The sequence below is a fragment of the Humulus lupulus genome, chromosome 4 (assembly GCF_963169125.1).
Source record: "Humulus lupulus chromosome 4, drHumLupu1.1, whole genome shotgun sequence".
In the NCBI taxonomy this organism is placed as follows: domain Eukaryota; kingdom Viridiplantae; phylum Streptophyta; class Magnoliopsida; order Rosales; family Cannabaceae; genus Humulus; species Humulus lupulus.
This window is the reverse complement of record NC_084796.1, coordinates 129,917,118-129,927,210: the sequence shown is the minus strand read 5'-3', so window position 1 is coordinate 129,927,210 and position 10,093 is coordinate 129,917,118. Positions and strand designations below refer to the sequence as shown.

The window sequence follows — 10,093 nt, the reverse complement described above, 5'->3', positions numbered from 1 at the left end:
CGTAGAGCCTCGCATAGCGAGGCTAGGTGTCTCATGCAGCCATCTGCTGAAGGTGGGATGCCCACGAGGGCCGCACATGGGACCGACATCTTGCCCCCAATCTCGCATAGCGAGGCCATGCGTCTCGTGCCACGAAGAGGCGCACCTTGCGCCTGGTGTCTCGCCCCGAGCCTCGCATAGCGAGGCCATGTGTCTCGCACCACGAAGAGGCACACCTTGCGCCTGATGTCTCGCCCTGAGCCTCGTATAGCGAGACCATGCGTCTCATGCCACGAAGAGTTGCACCTAGAGCCTAGCGTCTCACCCCGAGCCTTGCATAGCGAGATGCATCACACCTCGCCCACCTGCCACGCACCTAGTACCTTGCGAGACATCACGACCTCGCACACTAAGGCCTCGCACCACACCTCACTCAGCCATGCTGAGGTGTCGTGTACCTGTGCTGCACTTCATCTCGCCCACATGCCTCTATGCCGTGATGCCAACCCCTAGAGTACATGTATAGAGTCTAAGACCTCTTGAAGGTGCATACAAGGGGCAATAAGAGAGACCCAAGAACTATTTGGTATCAAGCCAATAAGTGGTGTATATGACAGAGTATACCATTCAGGTTAATGCACAAGCTTTCCTACACTTAGTAGAATTTGGAATAGCTTTGAGAAAATACATGTCATAGAGATCTGAGAATAACCATTAGGTACAAAGTACTCGTACAGGACATACGACCATGAGGAGGACAGAAGCATGACCCTGACATCTGTATCACACAAGTAGTGGAGGGAGGTACGGTTTTGTACAGAGAGTGGAAGAACTAAATGTATACCTCTGACTATGTACCAGTCCGACACCATAACCTTCTGCTCCACCACCCTGATAATGTACCTATGTACAATCTTGTGCCCTTGAACCACAATGTATAAGGAGCCATTAGAGCTCTAACATAAATAAATCATCACCCCTCCAACAAAGGGGTTGGAAAATTCGTTGTACACACATGCTATTAAGAAATATACAAAGGCTTACTCCATTGTTGATCTGGTTTTATCTTTCCTCAACTTTATTCTAAGTTCTTATCTAAATATCTCCATACTTACATTTGAGTTTTCCGATCTAATTTCGTTGATGAGTTTTCGCCGTCACTAGATACTTTACAAAAAGTTTCAAAGTATATGTACAACCACAAGCCACTCTAATGGAAAAATAGGCACTTTAGATTCTCCTGTCCCTGTACCATTCCTCAATCATGACTGTCGATCAACTGACTATGTACATTCTGCCCCAAATCTCTCCAACTTAGGACTGGTCCACCTTGCCCTTGCCTTTACGTGCACCACGTAGCACCCATGAGCCAAGGCCCAGCAAGAAAACCATATTACAGAGCATAATCAATAATCAATAGTGAGATAATTCACAAATCATCAATCAGATACTCAGCAGACCACATTGTTCACATAATTAGTGATATCGACCTGCAAACCAATAATCAATCATCCAGGTAATAAACATGCCATAATTAACAGATTAATAACAATAAACATATCACACAATATCTAGGGTTGACGCCCTTAGGCCGCACCGGCTGTTTATCCCACTAACTCTGGCTCGCTTAGGCCGAGCTCAGTGATAATATACTTAACCTCAGCTACCAGTGATTGAGCAGCGTCCTTGTGTGCCAATATTAATTTCGGCACTCTTAAGTCGTTTATTTCATGTTCACATGGCACAATACCATCATACAACATTACATACAAGTATAGGGAACTCTTAGTCCCAACATAACCGGGTGCAGTTTTCATACCTTTGATTCCAAGAGCTTAGCTAATTGAGACAGCCCTCGAGCACGATCCCGTTCCGAGCCCTAGCGTACACCTAGTCACATTCCATAAAATAGTACCTCAATAAGTTTGAATTCCAAAGAACAATCCCGGGACCAAACTCGCGCTCTCGGGACCCCAAAGTTCCACCCAACGAGGTGGGGAACCCGTCCCCTGAGCCCCCAAGCGAAAAACCTAATAAAAATACCCAAAAACAAATTTCTGGAGGCTGGGGAGCGCTACAGCGCCACAAGGTGGGCGCTACAGCACTAGAGTCAGAGACTCAAGCCCCCTAGAAAACGTGGCCTATCGCTGTAGCGCTCCCAACCTAGCGCTACAACGCTACAACCAGCACATGCAGAAATCTGGGTTTTTCCTTTGAACTTTCCCGAGCCAAAACTCCATAAACCCACTCCAAACCTCAATTAAACTCCAAATTGAGCCTACAACCCACTATATCTCATCCAACATAACCTAACAACATCAAAACTTAGCTACTATCATCATTAAACACAGAAACCCATAATTGAGCTTGAAGCTCAAGAACTTCATCTGAAAACCAGAAAACCCAGATGATGAAGATCAGAATTTGTTACCTTAGCTGAGTGATTGGACCATAGGTGTCCTTCAATGCCCTTCCAGACTTTAATTCCTCAAATCCCCAAGCTCAAGTCCTTAAATTCCCATCCAATATTCAAATTCAAAGATCAATCTTAACAAAATTCAGTAAACTCAGAAAAACCATAAACCTTACCTTAATTTGAAAATAACTCCAACTGAATCCCTTAGTTACTCAAACAATCAACACCCCAAACCAAGCATAGACTTCTTCTGAGTTCACAGCTTCAAAATCCTCAAAGAAGAGTGAGAGGAGAAGAAATCGTGAGGAAGAGGGAGAGCGCTCTGTTTTTTTCTTCTTTCTTTCTTTTTTTCCATTTCTTTCCTTTAGTTTCTACAACTTTCCCCCTTAAGCTCTAAAAAAACATCAGACAAATCAAGTATATCCCTTAATAACCCAAAAGACTCTTTTATCCTCCCAATTAAATCCAAGTCTTTCAATCACTCTAAGGGAATTTTAGTCATTTGCTCCCAATTACCGTTAATTCCTCGCGTGTCCCTAACATTTACCACTTAAATCCTGTCATCTAATTAATCACCAATTATTTTCCCTAATGTCTAAAAATATCCAATATATTTCCCAAATTCCCAGAAATACCCCCATGTTTCCCCCGAGCCAGGTATAAATCCCCGCCATGACTATTTTGCTAAACCACTCACTAGGATAGTCTCGAGCCACATGCTGCAAATACATCAACATAATAATGTGGTCTTAACAATTTACCATAAATAATCGCATTTATGTCCTCAACGGGCCAAAATTACAAATATGCCCTTATAAGCTAAGCAGGGCCCACATGCTTATTAATACTCATAAACATGAATTTCACATATCCATATAATCATATATGCATGCTTATCACATAATCATATATTAAATCATTTAAATCACAGATAAACCAATTATGCCCTCTCGGCAAACTTATCAAGGCCCTTAAGCCTTATTATTAAATATTGGGTCGTTAAAGTCAGCCACATTGGCCGCGGCCAGAAGTATCAGTGGCCGCGGCCAGAAGTATCAGTCCTCCAGGCCGCGGCCACTGGCCATTTTGAGCACACTTTTTTGTGCTATTTTTTTCCAAACGGGTCCAACTCACTCCCAATTGATTTTGTAACCCCCAAACACATTATTTGGGTTAAAAATGAAATCTCTAACAGTCATTTAACTTATGGATTTAAGAAATTCAACTCAAAATTGTTTAATAACAAATCTACACAATAATGGACAATATTTGGAAGTTACAACTTCATAACTGAATTTGTAACACCAAATATTTTACATATTTTGGATATTCGCATATATCTAAATATTGTAACTCTCTTTTATATGTTACAATACGTGACACTCTTTGTCACATTTGTTTAATCTAAAACATTATATAATAAAATATTATAACATTTTATACATAAAATATGTTTTTTTATGCATTTATGATTTTTTTGTTTATTAATAATACCTTTTGTTTTATTTTTTTTATGTAAATCAATTAGGTTTAGTAAGATTAGCAAGAGGACTTTTGTGTTTGACATGGACCACACACTACAACATTTTTTACCAAATATTACGGCAAAATATTACATAACTTTAGAAGTGCTATTAATACATGCCAAAAAAAAATACACGGACACATTATCGGCGCCAAATGAAAAGTAACAGGCGCCAAATGAAATTTTACTTCACAAATAAAAAAGCAAAATAAAAAATGAAGGGTTTTCTCTATTTTCTCTATTCTCTCGTTCTCTCGTCTGAATCCCTAATCTCTAATCTCTCTCAATCTCTTCCCTCTCTCCCTATTCTCTCGTTCTCTTGTTCTCTATTCTCTGAATCCCTAATCTCTCTCAATCTCTTCCCTCTCTCCCTTAGGCTGAGACCCTTCATCTTTGAGCTTCCAACCCATTCCCCTTCATCTTGTTCTGTCCGAATAGTTGAGCCCAAACGTCATTCATCGCTGATTTTAATGGTAAGGTGACGGCGACGAGGTGTATGCCGTCGGGTCGAGGTAGATATGGCGTCTCAGAATTGGATTTCGGGACGAGAAGGTTTGTTTATGGAGGCGGAGATTCGAATTGGAGGGGTTGTAGGATTACGGTGAGTTCTTCGAATAGGGATGCCAATGGCAGAGGAAGAAGTCAGAGCTCGAGTTCGAGTAACGAGTCTAGCTTGTTTCTTTCTCAGAGCCAAACTTATGCTCTGTTGAAGCACCAAATGGAAGTGGCAGCAAAATCTAAGGTCAGGGTTCAGGGTATTCTCCACTCTTTCTATTAGGATTTTATCGAATGCCAATCAGAGAGTTATGTATTTATATGTTTTGGAAGTTATAGGACTATGAAGAGGCTGGGAGGATTCGCGACTTGTTGAAGTTATTCGAAGAAGAGGAGCCGGTTTTGTGACTGAGAGAGTTATGTATCGGAGCACAGAGAAAAGGCTCCCAATGTTGTTTACAAAGGCAAGGTTGACGATGAATTTTATATTGCTGTGAAGCATTTCAATAGGTCGGCTTGGCCCGATGCTGGCCAATTTATGTTTCGTGCTCTATTTACTCTGACTCTTATGGAGAAAGAATGTGCGTGTTTTGATGATATTGTTTGGCTGGTTTTGTTGATCCATTGTGCTTGTTTTGGGTTTTCAGGAGGAAGCCAAGACAGTGGGACAGCTGCGCAGTGAGCGCTTGGCAAATTTGATTGGGTGTTGCTGTGAAGGCGATTAGAGACTCCTTGTTGCCGAGTTCAGGCCTAATGAGACTCTCTCTAAGCATCTTTTTCATTGTAAGGTGTCTCCTCCTTTTGTCTGTTTTTCTTTTTTCTCTCCCTCTTTGAGTTGATCTTGCATTCAAATTTGATGGTTACAAGGTATTTGTCGATGGGAAAACATATCAAATTTAACAATATATGAATGAAGATCATCGATTGGTTTTATAATTGGAGAGAGTTTCTTTATTTCTGGTGCACTTTTTGCTCTAATCAAATTATGCCCGCCCCCTCAGGAATTATCTCAATATAATACATACTTTAGGATCTATAAAAGGGAAATGAATTGAGTCTTTTTTTCTTCTTTATTTAAAGGATTCATTTATGCACCATAGGCATATAATTGATTTTAAAGGTTATCTATTTTGAATTGTAGGGGATACCCAGCCTATGAAATGGGCAATGAGAGTCTGGGTGGCTTTGTATCTGGCACAGGCCTTAGAATATTGAAGCAGCAAAGGGTGAGCACTATATCATGATCTTAATGCTTATAGAGTCTTGTTTGATTAGGTACTCTTCCTTTTCACGCTTTCTCTGTTTCCGAATTATTTTGTGGCTAGGGTGTCTCTGGTAAGCTATTCCTATTTTCTAGAACCCTGAACTTGACAGGATGGTAATCCAAGACTCTCCTGCTTTGGTCTTATGAAGAATAGTAGAGATGGCAAGAGCTATAGTACCAACCTGGCTTTCACCCCTCGGGAATACTTGAGGACAGGTACTAATCATGGTCACAGAGAGTGCAATCTTCATTCTTATAATATAACTTATGTTTACTTTTGCGAATTTCTAAGTAGCTCATAATTGATTTTGTATAATTTGGACAACCAGAACGATGCCTTTCCCACCGCATATATAATTTTTTTACAGAATCTTTCAACATATTGCACAAATTTATTCAAATGGAGCAATAATTAGTTATTCATTTTCCCCTGCCAGGAAGAGTGACATCAGAAAGTGTGGTTTATAGCTTTGGAACCCTGCTACTTGATTTGCTAAGTGGAAAACACATTCCACCCAGCCATGTAAGCTTTCTTTTCTTTACAAAGCTATATTTAAGGGGGATGGTTACACATTGACTTTCAGGTGAAACTTTTGACCAACGATAGTAGTTCATAATGTTTAAGTTCGCTTATAGTTGTTGCTATTATGTCTTTTACAAAGAATGTGGTGAGACAAATTTCTGAAGAAAAAAAAATGTTTCCTACTTGGATTCTGATTATGATGCGAATTATGGTCATATTATCAAAATAATTTTAAGCTAATGAGATATATCTAATTTCTTAATTTCCTTTCCCAACAGGCACTTGACTTAATACATGGTAAAAATATTTCTATGCTGATGGATTCATGCTTAGTCACCTGCCCCCTTCGAAAAAGCTTATTCTTTTAGGATTCAAATTATTAGTTTCTACTTCATTATTTCGTTGGGTTTGAAATAGAATAGTAGTTTTTCGATCCAAATTAGTAGTTTTATACAGAGTTATTGTTTTTCTTAATGTAATTTACGTTTTTCTTATTGTTGGTTGTGTCTGTATCTTTTCCCTTTTTCCTTAAGAATGGAGATTTTGAGCTAATAGTGACATCTAAAAGTTTAAAACCGATTATGGGATTAGGGGAAATCAAGAAGTTTAAAAGATATACAAACTTAAGCTTGTTGTAAATCATTAAAGCAGAAAGGCAGAAAGAGACCATGGCTTCTCCTTCTCCTTCTCACCTCACAGCTATCCCACAACACCTCTCAAAACCCTCCCTTTCCCAATGTAAGTAAATCTCTCTCTTTCTCTCTGTATATATAATATATATATATACGTATATATATATGACACTACTAGTACCCTTAAGATGAACTAGTATGAGAAATAACTTAAACCCTTAATTTCATTGCTAAATTTGGTAGTAAACTCGAAGCTAGTCGAGCTCCGTGTGAAGTCGAGTTTGGAAAATGAGAGCAGTGGCACTGAGAATTCTGGTCACTCATCATCAAAACCTCTGAAGGTAAGGGCTTCATGCATTTTGGTATCTAGCTAATTATCTCTGTTTATTATCTTTTACTTGCAAATCACTTATGTTTTCTTAAGAACATGGTCTTAGTAGCTAGCATTGGGACATGTAATTGATTAGAAGACTTGCATAATTGTTTCTTTGTGTTTACAGAGAACACTTTGAGGAAAATGGTTTGGAAAAAGATCCAACAAGGAGCTCTCACGATATTTCTCTGACTGGCCTTATCATCAACAAGGTATATTATTATATTGTGATCTCATTTTCATTCTATCCATATTTACACTTACCTTGTGTTGTATGCACAAGCAGTATGTTGCATGCTTCTTTATTCCCCAGATTGTGTGCAAGAGCATTTGTTTTTGTCTTGCTACTACCCACTGAGAAATTATTATATATGATGTGTGTTTCAATTGCTTATAAACATCAATGTTCAACTGAATTGATGTTCAATTATGCCTTTGTTACACTTTTTTTTCTCTATATATCTTTACTGAGTTTAGCTTTCTCTTTTCTATATATATTACTATAATAAATATATGCTCCTAGCTCAACCACTTAAAACAAAAGTAGTAACTTGAGAGAATAGAAAATAGAGATCTCATTTTGTAGTGTCACATATATAGGTGGTGATGGTATAATTTCATTTATTAGATAGAAGGTTCTCACTCACATCCATTCAACAAACACCTTTAAGCTAGTCCTAATGACTTTAGTGCAGACCATTGCGTATTCAAAATCTCAGTGCTCTTATATGATGTATTATTAACTGGTTCTTGCAGGCATTGTTAAAGAAAGGTGCAAAGTATTCAAAATCTCAGTGCTCTTGCTGATCACTTTTCATGCCAGCTACTTCTGAAGTTACCCAGCAAACTGTCGAGTACATCAGAAAGACAGGAACTCAACTTCAAGTGAGAGGAAAATTTGGCTCAAAATGCTCTAGGATTATGAGACTTTAGACACATTAAAGGTAGTGCTTATGGCTGCATGATTTACACCAAATACATGGTTGTGTGTTAATATGCTATGTAGAAAGGTCTTCTAATGCTTTTTAGCTATTACTTCATTTGAGACTGGTTTGACAAATGGTTTGTAGAAATTTGCTAAAGCTGATTTACTTCTGTCTATCACCATTCTACTCTAGTGATTGCTTGATTTCCCCAATTGAGTATATTAGGCCAATTCTATTGGTACTGGATTCTCTTTTTAATTTAGCATTAAATGCATATACAGTACAAAAACTTTTTCATGTATGAGGTTCAAGAGGTGGAGTTATTGTTTCTCTTTGATGTTTTTGATGTTTCCCTTCAACTTAGTGGCATTTTATCCTTTTGAGCTCTTGTATCTTTCATTTCATATGAGCATGCTTTTTTGGTAAAAAAAAACTGTGAACGTTTAGACATATACCTGTCCCTCTCATATTAGTGATGTTCATGGGGTCTTGAGGTATGTGCATCACTTGAAATAGATTTTTATCAATTCCAATTCTTAAGTATTTATATTGAAAAATTCAATCTGACTTGGCTTTTAGGTTTTAGTGCTTTTTCTTGAATGAGTTTTCAATTTTGATTTTTACTAATATTATGTGCTTAAGATGTGCACATTTGGATATATAAATATGGAGATTTCTTTATTAATAATAGGACAAATCCATAATTCATGTGTTTTGATATGAAGTTGAAATTCTGCTCTTGTATCCAACTCTAGTTTCTGTTGGTGGTTATAGTTAATTAGTGTTGGAAGATTAGGATAAAATATGTTTGCACATTTTTTGTATATTAGTGCACATTTTTTACAGTATATTTTGGACTTTATTGCAGGCTCTCCCATCGATTGGCAAGGAAATAGTTGAAGTTCTGGATATACTGCCGAGGTGGTTTGATTTACAACACATGTTTGTTGAAGGTATAGTTTATTTTTATTTTTTCAAGATTTTATATATCTTTGATTTTTTGCTCTCTTTAGGTGCATTTCCTTAATATTTAGTTCTGTTTTTGACATGGATAACAGGTGCTGGAATTAAGTATTTGTTAGAATATAATGATCTCTTAATTATTTTTGGTATTTTTAATGTTAGATGATAAATTTTAAAGTTCGTAATTAAAAGATGTAAAAAACTTATGATGAAGAGTGCCTAAGTAAAGTAATGCTCTCTTATGATTCCATATATGGTGAAATCAAAGTGTTAGACAGATCTTTCATATGTTAAATTAGTCATGGTTTGTTTTATTATTTGGTTTTGAATAACAAATATGTATTTTATCCGTGTTTTTCTTTTGTTTGAATAAGGTGTCAACCTATTTATATACTCTTGCTATTTACAATTTTCTTTTCTGTTCTATACAGAAGCTGAAAGCTATTGTAGGAATTATCATTGATACATTAATAATGCCATTTTAATCTAAATTAGAGTTTATTTATTTTATATAATTCCTGCTCTAGTTTTTTATACTATTCTTCTTGATTTCTCATGTCTTGATCTGGTTCTGACATAGCAGTCCTTCAAGAAAATAAAAAAGTGAAACTCGAGTAATAAGGTGAGATTTTATTGCTGAAATTTATAGCAGTACTTGTTTTAAAAATCTTATGGTTTGGTATATTTGTGGACTTGCTGGTTTATGAATTCGCTTATCTAGATTTGTTGAAGGTATGGTTCTCCTGTGTTTTCTAAATATACTTGGCAACAACGAGTTGATGCGTGCACACTTCAGGTGTCCTCTTGCTTTTTATCAAAGATTTTCTCTTTGTTCAGTTTCTAGGAAGAAGTATAGTAATGTTTATTTTGCCAGCTTTACAATGGCATGTTGATTTAGCACTAAAGCTTGTGTGTTTGTTTTCTATTTTATTTTTTTTATGTATTGTTTCAACTAGTAAATTGTTGAAACAATAAATTGCTGCTAGTGTAGATATTT

The 10,093-nt window shown here is 37.1% G+C and overlaps 1 pseudogene; it reads left to right on the top strand.

The window, feature by feature from the left end:
• Positions 1–4,438: 4,438 nt before the first annotated feature.
• On the top strand, positions 4,439–9,581 carry LOC133832544 (serine/threonine-protein kinase BSK5-like; annotated as a pseudogene).
• Positions 9,582–10,093: the final 512 nt, after the last annotated feature.